Genomic DNA, 16,741 nt, shown 5'->3' on the forward strand with positions numbered 1-16,741 from the left:
CACAGGCCACCTCCGTGAGACTGATGGAGGTGGAGCAGCAGCTCCACCAGGCCGGCTCAGAGGGAAGCCCCTGAGTCTGAGTGCGGATCGTTTACAAACACAATGATCAGACGATTCCAGGGAAGGATCGTGGTTTATCATGATGATGATGATGATGTCTGTTCAGTTTGACTCTTTGTTTCGTTTGCATAGCTCCAACATTAGAGAGAAGACCTGAGCAAACGAGCCTCTATGAGCAGCTGCTGGGAAGGAAAACTCTTTTGGTCCGTTTACTCCACCTAAAACTCGGGTTCAGTCTTGCCCAAGAGTACTCTGGAGTGCACACTGGAGCAGCCAGGGATCAAACCCCCAACCTTGTGATTAGCAGATGACTTTGCTCCGCCTCCTGAGCCGCAGCTCTGTCACCGTGCTCCATCAAACCTCTGCGAGGGACGTGATTTGATGGCTGAGCAGGTGGAGTTTGTTCTCGAGGAGGTGGATAGAAAGACCTTTTTCATTTTGTCGGGAACCTGCTGTCACGGTAACATCGTTTCCGTGACACCCGCATCAGTCTCTGTTGTTAGGCTGAAATGAATGTTAGACACACAGAGCTGCGATCAACACGGGCTCACAACCTCCAGCTGACTGTTGTCTCTGTGATGCAGTGAGGAGTACACGCAGTACTACACGGTACTACACGGTACTACTACTACAGTACTATACTCCTCCCGCTGCTGGAAGACCTCCCAACACACACACACACACACACACACACACACACACACACAGACACACACACGCACACACACACACACACACACACACACACACACAGACACACACACACACACACACAGACAAACAGACACACACACACACACACACACACACAGACACACACACACACACACACACACACACAGACACACACACACACACACACACACACACACACACACACACAGACACACACACACACACACACACAGACACACACACACACACACACACACACACACAGACACACGCACACAGACACACACACACACACACACACACACACAGACACACACACAGACACACACACACACACACACACAGACACACACACAGACACACACAGACACACACACACACACACACACACACACACAGACACACACAGACACACACACACACACACACACACACACACACAGACACACACACACACAGACACACACACACACACACACACACAGACACACACACACACACACACACACACACACACACACAGACACACACACACACACACACACACACACACACACTCACACACACACACACACACACACACACACACACACACACACACACACACACACACACACACACACACACAGGCCCCACACTACCTTCAGTCTGAGCTGCCAGTCTCCCATCACAGCTACAGAAAAAAACAGCATTAACACAGCACAAAGTAAATAAGTTACAACCAGCTGTTATGAGGAGGACCCGTCCTGGGAGATCCACAGACAGCATCACTCATCAGTAGCAACCATTAACCTCTGACAGATCTAGCATGGGGATCTGCCCGGGAGCCGTCGGCCTTCCCCAAACCGCAGCTCAATTCATGTCAAAGCATCACCTTTACCTACTAAAACGCTGTAAACCTAAAATGAGGACGTGGGCCCAGCTAATGAAATGTCCTCACATGGTCTGAACATGTGGCGGGTCCTCACAGAGATAGACTTACGAGTGCACTCAGTGTGCTGTGTGTCGTCTGTTTAATTTCCTGGCCTGCTATCGTTTTACTCTGAGAGTCGTCAAAATAGGATTAGAGCGTTTAATAAAGGAGGATTCCCACTGTGAGACACACACACACAGGCACAGACACACACAGACACACACACACCCCACATGTGACCACACATCAGTGACGAGGTGGGTTTCTCAGTGTTGTTTTGAAGGTTGAAGTGAGTTTCTCTCCGTGTGTCCGTCGAGCCGGAGGAGCACCACAGCTGTGACTGTCAGACCAAAACAGCAGAGACTAGTTTTCAGATTAACTAAATAATTTCAGTGAGTTTATTCTTTTTTTCTTATTTCAAAAGTCTACTTTTTGATTTTAGTTCAGTTACTTCAGGTTACTGTAATAAACATCTTCTTCAGCCCTGTGAGCTCTGCAGGCGGTGCTTTGGACCTCCACCCATCGCTGCCTCTGCCTTGAACTACCTCTAACCCCGGAGACAGACACACTCACCTAGAGTCACTGAGTTTGATTCCTGTGATTAAAGACTGATCGCACCACACTCCACGTTCTCCTGAGGAACCTCGCTGCTGTTACTGCGCTCCACGTTTCGAGTCCTTTACAGCTGGGAACACTGTGTCAAAGTGTTAATACACCTGAACTTCCAAAACATCTGCTTTCATAGAAGTGCTGTGATTGGATGCTCCTGTGGAAGCAGTAACGCAGCAGTAAACTTCTTCATGTGATGGTGATTAACAGCTGACCAAGGATCAGCTGAGGGCAGAGGGAAAGTATAACTGAGTGTGACCAACAACAGGTCACAGCATTTATGGAAGGACCCATTAGCTAATGATGACAGCAAGCTAATAACGTCACAAAACATTTGGATTAGGAGAGGTCACAGTCATTCAGCCTCTCAGGGCTGGTCTGCTAACTGCTAATCAAAGCACAAGTCTATCAGCTAGTGTAACGAGCTAACAGCTAATGGATTTAAATAAGCTAGCTTACTTTACAACTGAAATAACTCATTAGCCGACTGGTGTGTCTAGACAAAATTAGACAAAAACAAGAAAATTAATACTGAAAAAATAAAGAAACAAGAATAAAGGGACCAATAAAACTGAAAGACTGACAAAGGAAGAAGCAAATGTCTCAGGAGATGAGGGGAAAGTATTCATGATATTTGCAGTGGGAGTCGGTCCAGCAGCAGTAGCTGGAGGATAAAGCTGCAGTGATGTGTAGCTGAGGAGTTCAGGGTTAACGAGTTCTCCAATTACTCAGTGAAAAAATGTGCCTGGACTTCCACGCTGCTGACATCCTCGCTCTCCGTGACCATAGGAACAGGACCGGACGCAAGAACAGCAGTGATGATTTCTGCAGCAGGTGATGGAGGGCATTCGAGTGTTTGACGCCGCAAGCATGAGCACAATTATCCCAGCGATCGGGACAAAGACGAGGAGGAAGGAAAAATGTTTAGATCAATGTGTTTCAGTGATGACGCACACGTTTGTGCACATCCTGACCCGATAAGTGAGAGACCTCACAAAGGCCGAGTTTACACAATCGCTTCACTTGATGATCGAGTGGTTAAAAAACACATGTCAAAGTTTCAGGCTGGTGTTTGAAATGTGAACGTGCAGCTTTAATACACCTGGGGGAACCATCCACAGAGACAGCTGTGTCACAGAGGAGATGGAGATGGGTGGAGAGGGTGGAGGCCGAACTGAAGATGCTCAGGTGTTTGGCGTGGACACTTTGAGCCGTGCTGCGAGCTGCAGGGATGGAGCCGGATCGCCGTGTTCCCCCGGGCCTCGTTCAGGCTGCCATCACAGCTCTTCCCTCTCTGTAACCTGTTGGAGGAGAGTTGATGAGTCACCGGCGCTACAACTGAACATGATTATAATCATTGTTTCTCAGCACAGAGTCGTTACGATGACTCGGGGTAGCAGCGCTGCTTGATTGGCACAATCCTCAGATAACAGGTGAAGGTGAGAACACGGTGCACATTTCCCCGTGTGCAGGCAAACTGACGTCAAACACGCTTCATTTAATGAGCTGCTATTGTGGTGGCGAGTGTTTGAGTCACTGAGTTCACATCCAATCCTCCGCCTCTTCCTCATCCATCCTTTCATCGTCCTTCTCTCCACTCCGAGTGGAACTTTTCCGTTTCATTTCCTGCCTCTGTCCGCTCATCGTTAGCTCTGTGTTTGCAGTTTTTATTAAGCGCTCCATGTTTATCCTTTATTATCAGTTTGTGTTCAGTATAAAAGTATGAATGACTGTTCCTCTGACATGGCTGACAAGATATCAGTAAAGCCTTCAGCTCAAGAGGAAGCTTCACCTCATTATTACAGTTAAATTACACAGTAGATCACAGCCATGCATGTCAATATGACCACGTTAGTTTGGCACTAATATAAAAATACTGTTCAGGAGAAGCGTGGCAGAAAGGAAAACGACAGAGAGGCAGCAGCACAGGTACAGCTCTGATAGCTCAGAGTGTTCATCACCAGCTGGAAACAGTAAACAGACGGACTGTAAATATTCTGCCGAAACTGTGACGCTGTGTGCTGATAACTACTGAGAATAAGGCTTCATTAATTATTACTCATTAAGTGCAAACCTCCAGACTGCTGAGGGTCAGAGGTCACAGTTGCAAACGTTTTTGTACTGTAAAAGAAAAACTGTTCCTGTTCCAGGTTCAGTCTGAAACTCCTTCTTGGAGTAACACACGGAGACTGCAGGGCTTCCCTCCACCGCAGCAGAGACAGCACTCTGGCGGAAAACTGTAAATTTCACCTGGATTTCCTGCAAAGACACAGAAAGCCTTGACCCCACAAACCCCAGGAGCCTGATAGAAAGATTAGCAGGCTGAAGCCAGTGCGTGCGTGTGTGTGTGTGTGCGTTTGGGCAGATGTTTTATGGGTCTTTGCGTTGACGTTTAAAAGGGGAAGGACACTGAGAAACGTCTCTGCAGGGCAGACAGATGAGGACCGAGGGAGGAAGAGGGGGAAGCTGAGGGTGGGTTCCCACCATAAATCAAAAACACAGATGGTTCAAGAAGCACAGTCTCCATCCTCAGCTGAAGGATTCTCTCACTGAGTGTTCAGCTGCGTTATGATGTTCCTCTTTCGCCCCATGGAGGTGATCACGCTCACTCTTTGGTCGTTTGGGGCTTTTAACGAGTTCTTTGAGCTTTTGATTTTCCAGCGTGGAGTTATTGCACAGTTGACGTCTTTAATGACTTCAAGGGGCAGAAGCTGGAGTTTATTTTGGATTCGTGTGTAATTCAAGTTTGGACCACTCTGGCAGATGACCCGGCACAGACCGTTTAAGCCTAGTCCACAACCTGTCAGTAGCGCTGAGGTCGGGCTTTGGGAAGCCCATTCCAGCAGGTTAGTGTTAGCCTGCTTTATCCACAACCAGGGCTTCGTTGTCCTGCTGGAACACTGGAGCCGATGGTGCCACCACCATCACGGTTCACGTTCATCCATGTGGGCAGCTGCCGTGTTCAGCTGAGTTTGAAGGAGCTTCGTTCGCCGTCTCTTCTTTACTCGGTCTACAGTGAAGAAAAACTCACTTTGTGGACAGTTTGTGGGAGGCTTGAGCCTTTGTGGTTACCGAGTTGTTCCTAAACAGTTTCCTTTCATCTGACGGTGACAGTTTGGTCCTTCTAGCAGACCTCAGCAAACTAATGACTCATCTGAATAACTTGCACATGCATACAGTTGTTTGAACTGAAAATCTTGGAATCTGTAGTTGCTTATAAATGGCTCCAGGAGACCTTCTGTAACTCTATAATTCTCCTTCTTAGATCTACACTGAGTTCCTTGGACTTCCTCGTTGTTCTGAGTGTTTGTCAGTCCAGTGAGTGCCATCAAACGAATCCTTTATATGCCGGCAAAGAGAAGCTACCAGACCAACTGTGGTTACTAATGAGAAGTGAACAGGTCTTGGCCTCATCAGACACTGCAGAGCTTTCAGCACCACTTATTAAAATATTGAAGTTTGTATATGTATGTATCCCCAGCTGCATGTATGTTTTTGAAAATGGTGCGCACCTTTGTTGTCATGTGGTAGCCTCATGTGTGGTTCTTAGGAACACGTCATGTTAACTGAATATAACTGTATAGGAAGGTACACAATGTAAATATGAATGTGCATGTGTGTGTTGTTCAGCTGTAAGACATACAGTGCTCACCTACATGTGCCGTTGTGTTTGCAGTACAGACCTGGTGTATTAAGCTGTCTGATGCTTTGGGGGAACTGTTGCACAGTCTGGCAGCGAGGGCCAAATGCTGCCAGATGGCAGGAGAGTAAGGAGCCCGTGTGAGGGATCATGCATAATGCCGGTGGCTTTGTGGCTGCAGCGTGTGTGGAAAATGTCCTTGAGCAGGGAAGAGAAACTTCGATGATTCTCTCAGCTGTCTTCACTAACCGCTGCAAGGATTTCCCATCTGATACAGTGCAGTTTCCATAGCAGATACTGATGTAGCAGCTCAGGATGCTCTCCATGGGCCCCCTGTAGGATGCTGTGAGGATGAATGGTGGGAGACAGTGCTGCTGCTGCTGCCAATGAAGACGGTGTCGAGGGACCGAGCAAGATTCATTTTTCAGGTGAACATCAAGGAATTTAAAGTTCTGGACAAACTCCAGGATCCATCGATAAACGGTTCATGATCATGTCAACAATCATCACATTTGTTCTGTCAACATTCAGACTGAAGAGTCAGACTGCTGATTTCACCAGTCTGAAGCTGACCCACTCCCAGCCCACTGCCAAACTTTCCAGCTCATGTAGAGCAGAAAACCTATGAACACAGCTTTAATCTCAACCAGAACCCGAACTCTGTGATTTGGACAAGAGGAATGTAATTAGAGAAACTTTATGTGAATTTCAGGAGCTGGACCAGACCTCAGTCAGACCTCAGTCCTGGTCTATAAATGTGTATTTGGGAAGCTTATTTATGTGTTCTTGTTTCTGAGGCAGACCCTCTGTTCTTTTTGCTCTGGTTGTCAACCTCTCTCCAAACATCAGGGGAATCTACCAGAGCCAGGAACTGCCTGTACTCAGCGAGCCTCTGGCCTTGTTGCTTTATTATCAATTAATATTTGAATTTGAGGTTCTTGTTAGGGAAACATGTTTTCAATAAGAGTTAATTAAAATTACTGATTTCTTTGTCACCCGGTCAGAGGAAAAGTTTGGGTCACCAGCAATGATGACTCACAGGATGAAATGAAATCTTTCAAAATCTCATACAGCTAATGGCGTACCGCCGATCCTTCAGGAGACAATATCCTACATACGCACATGACCCTGTCATTCATGTACATGAATGCCAGGCAGTGTGTGTGTGTGTGTGTGGGGGGGGGGGGGGGGGGGGTTATAAGACATTTATAAGAAGCTCAATGCAAACAGATGCAGCCAAAATATGTTTGAACTAAATCTCATCAAAACACAAAAGGCTGAAGAGAGCCCATCCTGATGGTGAGCGAACTTTACAGGAGTCAAATATCATCAAACTGTCAGCCTCACACACACACACACACACACACACACACACACACACACACACACACACACACACACACACACACACACACACACACATGGAGCACAGCATTCTCAGGCAGGGATGTCAGATACCATCAGTCTGATTGGCCACGAGCGAATGCTGGATTTCCCAGGGGGCCGTGTGGCCAGCGGCAGTCCCAGACAGACAGGAAGTGCTGAATGAAAACGAGGCAGAGATGAGGGAGGGAAACAGAGTTAAATTACATCACACCAACTCTGACAGCTGGATGTGACATTGAGGAAAAGTTGAGTGTGTTGATGCTTTCTCTCAGGTTCTGTCACGTTCCACTGGTGGATGCTCGTATTAAAAACTCTCTGTGCTGAGCACTGAATGCTGCCCAACAAACAAAACCCGTTGAAGCTAATTGTATCACAAGCTGGTAACTGTGGGAGAGGAGGTTTCAAACTACCTCCACCATACAAGTCCTGTCAGTGTATGTACCACGGTCATACGTGTACCTCTGCAATGGACTGCAGAGTTAAGAATGTGCCGATCCAAAGAGAGACACCATGAAGCAGACACGGGGAGGAACCATCTGCTGGTTCTCATCCTCCTCTCCAAACAGAGCTCACCGAGATTGGAAGAAAAAGTGACACATGTGTTTCTTTGGTACTTTTCTTTTGTGGCAGTCAGTACACCTTCACACTGAATGTATTTCAGCTGAAAGTATGCTTTGTGTTGGCAGCTCTTGGTTACCATAAACATCTAACTGCACAAAAACCAGCTTTCAACCATGTGGTCAGACTTCAACCCAGAATCTGATTTCAAAGAATAAACTCACTTTGAGCATAAAAAAAAACAACAGCAAACCAAAGCTTAACTTTCAACATCCACCAGGTCATTGGTGACCCACCCTCCATCATCCATCCATCATCCACCCCTCCATCATCCACCCCTCCATCATCCATCCATCCATCATCCATCCATCCATCATCCATCCATCCATCATCCACCCCTCCATCATCTATCCATCATCCACCCCTCCAACATCCATCCATCATCCACCCATCATCCACCCCTCCACCATCCACCCCTCCATCATCCATCCTTCCATCCAGCGACCCACCCCTCCATCATCCATCCATCCATCATCCATCCATCCATCATCCACCCCTCCATCATCTATCCATCATCCACCCCTCCAACATCCATCCATCATCCACCCATCATCCACCCCTCCACCATCCACCCCTCCATCATCCATCCTTCCATCCAGCGACCCACCCCTCCATCATCCATCCATCATTTACCCATCCATCATCCACCCCTCCATCATCCATCAATCCATCATCCATCCATCATCCACCCATCCATCATCCACCCCTCCATCATCAACCCATCATCCACCCCTCCATCATCCACCCCTCCAACATCCATCCATCATCCACCCATCCATCATCCACCCCTCCACCATCCATCAATCCATCATCCATCCATCATCCACCCATCCATCATCCACCCCTCCATCATCAACCCATCATCCACCCCTCCATCATCCACCCCTCCAACATCCATCCATCATCCACCCATCCATCATCCACCCCTCCATCCTCCATCCATCCATCATCCATCCTTCCATCCAGCGACCCACCCCTCCATCATCCATCCATCATTTGCCCATCCATCATCCACCCCTCCATCATCCATCCATCATTTACCCATCCATCATCCACCCCTCCATCATCCACCCCTCCAACATCCATCCATCATCCACCCCTCCATCATCCACCCATCCATCATCCACCCCTCCAACATCCATCCATCATCCACTCATCCATTATCCACCCCTCCATCATCCACCCCTCCAACATCCATCCATCATCCACCCATCCATTATCCACCCCTCCATCATCCATCCATCATCCACCCCTCCATCATCCACCCCTCCAACATCCATCCATCATCCACCCATCCATCATCCACCCCTCCATCATCCATCCATCCATCATCCATCCTTCCATCTAGCAACCCACCCCTCCATCATCCATCCATCATTTACCCATCCATCATCCACCCCTCCATCATCCATCAATCCATCATCCATCCATCATCCTTCCATCCATCATCCACCCCTCCATCATCCATCCATCCATCCTTCCATCCAGCGACCCACCCCTCCATCATCCATCCATCATTTACCCATCCATCATCCACCCCTCCATCATCCATCCATCATCCACCCCTCCATCATCCACCCCTCCATCATCCATCCATCATCCACCCATCTATCATCCACCCCTCCATCATCCATCCATCCATCATCCATCCTTCCATCCAGCGACCCACCCCTCCATCATCCATCCATCATTTACCCATCCATCATCCACCCCTCCATCATCCATCCATCATCCACCCCTCCATCATCCACCCCTCCATCATCCATCCATCATCCACCCATCCATCATCCACCCCTCCATCATCCATCCATCATCCACCCATCCATCATCCACCCCTCCATCATCCATCCATCCATCATCCAGCCATCATCCATCCATCATCCATCCTTCCATCCATCGACCCACCCCTCCATCATCCATCCATCATTTACCCATCCACCCCTCCATCATCCATCCATCATCCTCCCATCCATCTATCCATCATCCACCCCTCCATCATCCAGCCATCATCCAGCCATCATCCATCCTTCCATCCATCGACCCACCCCTCCATCATCCATCCATCATTTACCCATCCATCATCCACCCCTCCATCATCCATCCATCATTTACCCATCCACCCCTCCATCATCCATCCATCATCCTCCCATCCATCTATCCATCATCCACCCCTCCATCATCCAGCCATCATCCAGCCATCATCCATCCTTCCATCCATCGACCCACCCCTCCATCATCCATCCATCATTTACCCATCCATCGACCCACCCCTCCATCATCCATCCATCATTTACCCATCCACCCCTCCATCATCCATCCATCATCCTCCCATCCATCTATCCATCATCCACCCCTCCATCATCCAGCCATCATCCAGCCATCATCCATCCTTCCATCCATCGACCCACCCCTCCATCATCCATCCATCATTTACCCATCCATCATCCACCCCTCCATCATCCATCCATCATCCATCCATCCATCCATCGACCCACCCCTCCATCATCTATCCATCATCCACCCCTCCATCAGCCATCCATCATCCACCCATCCATCATCCACCCCTCCATCATCCATCCATCCTTCCATCCATCGACCCACCCCTCCATCATCCATCCATTCATCATCCATCCGTCCATCGACCCACCCCTCCATCATCCATCCATCATCCATCAACTGTTTTTGATTCGAAATATTAAAGTATGTGTCACAGTGAGTTTTATATATTTACTAGGTATGTGTGTTTTTAAAGGGATGTCAAATGCTGTCATTTTTCTGTAAAGCAAATTTACCTTGCCTTTAGGTATAAATAAAGTTACCTTACCTTACCTTACCTTACCTTATCATCCATCTATCCATCATCCACCCCTCCATCATCCATCCATCGTCCATCTATCCATCATCCACCCATCCATCCATCGACCCACCCATCCATCCACTTATCCAGGTTTGAGTTGTATGAGCAGTCTAAACAGAGACTTCCCTCTCCCTCCTCCATATATACACCAGATCTATCTCCACTGTGTCTTGGACATGCTCCAGGACCACCTCCTGGAAGAGAATGCCCAAGACACCTCATCTGCCTCACAAACAGGAAGCATCCTAGTCACATACCCACCTTTGATGTGCCAGAGTGGAAGCTCTGCTCTGAGATCCATCTGAACGTCTAAGGCACCTTTTGGAGTCACCACCTAGAGCCCATAGAAATATGTGAGAGTAGATCGACTGATAAACCATCAGCTTGGCTTCCACACTGACTTAAAGAAACGCAGGTGTGGTTTGATGCACTGCAGTTAAGATCTAAGCCCTCCGCTTCATCAACTTTCATGACCTTCAGCTTTACTGTGTTATAAGCCCCACACCACACCTGTGATCTCACTTTGGAGGAGGAACTACCAAACATATCAGAACTTTCCCCGTGTGCTCAGTCCACAAAGCTGCAGGCAGCGTGGGGGGGAGGAGTTCATTGTTCCTGCAAGTCAGTATCTGGGGAATAAAACCTTGTTGAGGTTCTTTCTCACACCAGCGTACAAACAGGGAAAATCAGACTTTGCTGCTGCACACAGCAGACTGTTACTGTAATAAATCTGTGCCTGAGTCGCCACATGTTCAGACTGGTCTGAGACCTGTTTACCTGCAGAGGAATGTGCAGAGCGAGAGGAATGTGACTCATCCAGCAGGCTGAAGCTGACTCTATCTATCTATCTATCTATCTATCTATCTATCTATCTATCTATCTATCTATCTATCTGACATTCAATATTTTTAGGTGTTTTTGCAGCAACCACATGCTCCGTCTGGCCATCTGCGTGTTCGTGTGTGTGTTTTGGTGTATACAGTATACATGTGGACTGGTCAGATGGTCTGTCTAGACGTGTGCATGTGCCTGTGTGTGTGTGTTCAGGGTGTGATGTATTGGCCAGTCAAACACACACTTTTATGTTGGCCGAAGCATCGTCTAAAGGCACTGCTCTCTGTTTATGCTACAGTATATTACAAACAGCATAATCCACAAAAGTGCGTGTGTTCAGGTTACAGCTCCCCCTGGTGGTCTCAGGACGCAGTGTTTCCCACAGAGGCCACGCCCCTAACAATGGTAACTTTAAGCCTTATTATATACCAGCCCGTTCTCACTCCCGAGGCGTAACATGTCGATGTTTTGTCACGTCCCGCGGCGTTCCTGAGGAACGCGAAAGGAGACCTTCGGCGTTCTTATGGTACGCGGCGGGTTATGGCTGGAATCCAGTGCAATGACGCTCCCGCGGTAGTAGACGTTCCAGCCCTGTATTTCAGCCCTAAACCTAACCTTATCCCTAGCCCTGACCATAACCTTATTCCTGACCGTAACCAGGACTTTAATGATGTTAAATAGCGTGTTTCTAAGCGATTTGAAGAAAAAGAGCAAACATGTGTAGATTCAGTCCAGACGGTTCTCATATTTCCTCTTTTTTCCGAGGTCGTCATTTAGGAACGTGGTGGGTAGCCGGAAACGTAATATGGTGACGATTTGTCACCTAGCGTAAAATGTTACGCTTTGGGAGTGAGAACGGGTTGTATATACAGTTGTGATGACGGGTTGGTATGAACAGTTTGTGCATCGGGCTGTAAACATGTTTATTCCTGCTGTAAAGTTTTAACATGGGACTGATTCAGTGCTGCCTCTGCTGGACGTCGGAGCAACTGCAGGTTTTGGTTGTTCAGTTCTTTAGCCTGTTTCTTCCAGTCAGTATGTCAATACGGACTACATGGGCGGAGCCTAGAGTGCGTTAGAGATGCTCTGACCTCACTGACACAGAGCAGGGTTCAGTGGTTATGGCTGTTGGACCACAGTGAGCCGTGCGTTGGTTCACCTGTCCTGTTACCTGCAGGTACTTTCACCTGAACGTTTCTAACACTTCTAACAACAAACTCTCCAATCCTGATAAAGTCAGACTTTAAAGGATAATCAAAGTTGTTTCTACTAAAGCAGCTTGGCCTGACCTGTCTCACACACACACACACACACACACACACACACACACACACACACACACACACACACACACACACACACACACACACACCGTCAGACAGGCTGTTCTTGGAGATGCCTGACTTTACCTCGAGTACTGCCCACACTGACACACACACACTGATGTCGACCCGCCCACGCATCACATTATCACGCACAAACACACAGACGGCCAGACAAACAGTACGACCTGGAACACACACACACACACACACACACACACACACACACACACACACACAGTCACACGTGTGAGCCATGAGTAATTGTCTGAATCACACAGAGAAAGTCAGAGAAAGTAAGTGTACTTGTGCTCTCTACATGTCTGCTGTGATGTTTGTAACTCTGTGTTCCAGGCGGCCGAAGCGACTCGATGGATTGTTGCACGTGGAAGTTTTACAGGTTTGTTTAAACCTGCACAGCAAACACACGTCTGATAAATCCATATTCATGAGCTGCTCCCAGAGGAGTAACAGAAGCATGTGCTGCTCACACAGAGAGCCTGGTTGGCAGCGGTGGACTCGGCCTGCGCTGAAGCCACAACAATACAACCTTTAACATTCATAGAGATTTCAACACAGGCACTTCCACCCCTGCGGCTTCATCGGTGCCAAACATGGGCTGAAGCTGAGCAGGGGATCTTCTGTGTGCAATAAAAGCTGTACGTGGAATCACCTGGTGGGACTTTGTGTTGGTCTGTTTGTGTAATTCACTGACGAAAATGCACCATGTGATCATGGTTAAAAAGACCATGGTACTGAGGGGCTGGTCACAGACACTCACCTGTGTTCACAAATCTTTGCAACATCTAAGATTTTTAACAGGACAATAAAAGATCAATGTTGTGTTCACGTCTGGAGGGCGTCCTCAGTGCTGCCCAGTCTAATCCTAAAAATTCAAAGCACACCAGAATTTTGCTTTTAATGACCAAAAATGAGTGAAAATGTCACAGAGAGAGGCCGCATCCAGTGAAGCAGCTCCAGGGAGGAGGCAGGAAAGGTGTCCACCTGACAGAGGACTGGATCAGTGGGGCTGTCCCACCTGTCCAGGGCCGGATACCTGGAGTTTTGCTACCTCGTGACTTCATACGTGCAGCCGATGATGCTGATCCTAATAAAGGATCAGGGATGAAGAGTTGCAGGAAGCCTGCAGAGACACTCAAAGAACCAAAGTCATATCTGTACAGGAAGCAGAGACAGGCTGACTGTGTTGGTGAGCTCTGCAGGTAAGCGTGATGTTAAAGAGGCGGTATCTGTGCAGAGCATGCTGACGCTTCAGAGCTGAAGGATGCTGCGTGCCCTGTGGTGTGCTGCTACACTGGATACAAGTCTTTTAGAGCTGTTACTGACACTGACAGCCTGGAACTCTTTACTTATTTCACATTTTAATGTTCAAAATGTGAACTCTAGCTAACAACTGTAGAAATCTCCAAATATGGGCCCAAACCATCAGCATCCACTCCCCAGTGGGAGGTTTGTGTTATCTGGATGATGACATGGTGCTTACTGCCTCATCTCCACAGATCTGAGGAAGACGTTTGTTGTGGCCGACCTCAGACAGACCTGCAGTGGGCTCAGATGACCGTCTGATGAGGCAGCAGTCGATCAGATGCATCATGGTCTGGCCACGCCTCCAGTCGCTGCTGTTAGTCACGGCGTGTGCGTGGTGGGGGGCTTTCTGTGTCACACCCTACCAACAAAGACTGCCAACAGACTGCTCCTGTGGGGGAATCCTTATGATGCAACACACACACATGGAGTGAGTGAGCTAGTGCGTGGGCGGTTGCTAAAATAAAGCTGACTAATAGCACGAGCCAGCAGAGATGAGTTGCTACCTGTGGTTTTATTAGAGTGGGCAGAGACAGCGGGCCACACCTGGATTATTTTTACCTGCCAACCAGGATGAAAAGAGAAACACTGCTCACACATTTCCTTTCACTCCTTCACTTTTAGCCCAATGTTAAAGCTGCACAAACCCACGTCTGGCCACAAGAGGGGAGACAAACTCTGCAAGGAGCTCCAACATATTACCAGCTGACGGTGTCAGAGAGCATGTGACCACTACACGCGCTCGGAAACGCCTTTAATAAGAGGTTTTAACAAGGACAGTTTTAAAGATGTTGGCTTGTGGTCAAACTAAGATTCAACCTCTGAAAGCAAGCCTGCAGTTCCTCTAACGACCTGCAGGGGCAGCAGTGAGTCAGTCCCCATAGACTCCCGTATTAAACTGTCCAACTTTATATACAGTCTGAAGTCTACAGTGGTGGTAAAATTCATAAAAATGAACTTCTGTGAGCATTACCGCCACCTGCAGGTGGTAGCAGTGTGTTGCACCTGACCAGGTGTGAGTAAGAACAGTGAAAAATGTGTTTCAAAGCCAGAAATAATAACAGTAACAAACACAGACGCACACACGCACACACCACACAGACACACACCACAGACACGCGCACACACACACACCACACAGACACAGACACACACCACAGACACGCGCACACACACACACAAGTTGTTTTATCCACCAGTGGAGTGGAAACGCTGTGAACCAGCGTCAGCTCGCCTCTGAGAGGTTAGCCATGCACAGAGGGCACGGCTCTGTCTATTTACTGGAAACTTTCACTCAGCCCACTGAATGAATGAGCTAGACCAGGTGTTTGCAGTGAGCTTTAAGTCGTCATACCTGCCAACACACCTGTTTTCTTTCCGGGTTTGTCTCCTTTGTGTGTGTCCCAGGAAACTCCTGATATTTACATCTCCCTCACACTTTATGGTGAAAACTCGTCATCTGTCGTTGCTCAAACAGCCAGACCCACGAAACACAGTTACACACATGCTCCACACTGCAAACACCTCCAGCACAGTCAGTACAGGTGCTCCCTGCTCACGCCCAAAGGACACAACAGAGCAAGCTGATCAGCCCAGAGACGCCTCAGGAAACTTGTCAGCATCATTCACACAGACATGAAGACTTTCCAAGGGTCGGCTTCATCTGAACACTAAAACTGATTTAGTGTCAGACCCCAAATCAGAAGACAACACGAGAGAAAGAAGGCAGGAGGAGCTCCTCAGAGACTTTTGTCACATCCCTTCAAATTAAACTGCTTTTAATCCACGCTGCACACCTGCACGACTACACATCAGTTTGAACTTTCACATTTATTTCACCTCTCAATAACATTTGAGTAATAGCAGCTTGTTCTTCATTTTCAGTGGAAAAAAAGATGCCAGCATTCAGGCAGGGCATGCATGGGACGCCATAACCAAGTGGCCGGCATAGTGTACAGGAACATCTGTGCCGAGTACAACCTGGAAGTCCCGAGGTCAAAATGGGAGATGCCCCCAAGGGTGGTGGAGAATGACCGAGCTAAGATCCTGTGGGACTTCCAGATACAGACGGACAAAATGGTGGTGGCTAACCAACCGGACATAGTGGTGGTAGACAAACAGAAGAAGACGGCCGTAGTGATCGATGTAGCGGTTCCCAATGACAGCAATATCAGGAAGAAGGAACACGAGAAGCTGGAGAAATACCAAGGGCTCAGAGAAGAGCTCGAGAGGATGTGGAGGGAAGTGTGCTTCCTTACTTTAATGAGTGAGGCTGCAAAAACCTGAAAGGAAACAAAGAGTGTGTGAACAGAGCAGCTGTGGACAATTACATATTCTACATTACTGATTAACTGGTGTGTGTGTGTGTGTGTGTGTGTGTGTGTGTGTGTGTGTGTGTGTGTGTGTGTGTGTGTGTGTGTGTGTGTGTGTGTGTTCTGACGTGTGTGAGAGTGTACATGTTTAGACATCATCCGTCCCCACAAGTTTGAAGAGATTTTTGA

The sequence above is a fragment of the Astatotilapia calliptera genome, chromosome 9 (assembly GCF_964374335.1).
Source record: "Astatotilapia calliptera chromosome 9, fAstCal68.1, whole genome shotgun sequence".
Lineage (NCBI taxonomy): Eukaryota > Metazoa > Chordata > Actinopteri > Cichliformes > Cichlidae > Astatotilapia > Astatotilapia calliptera.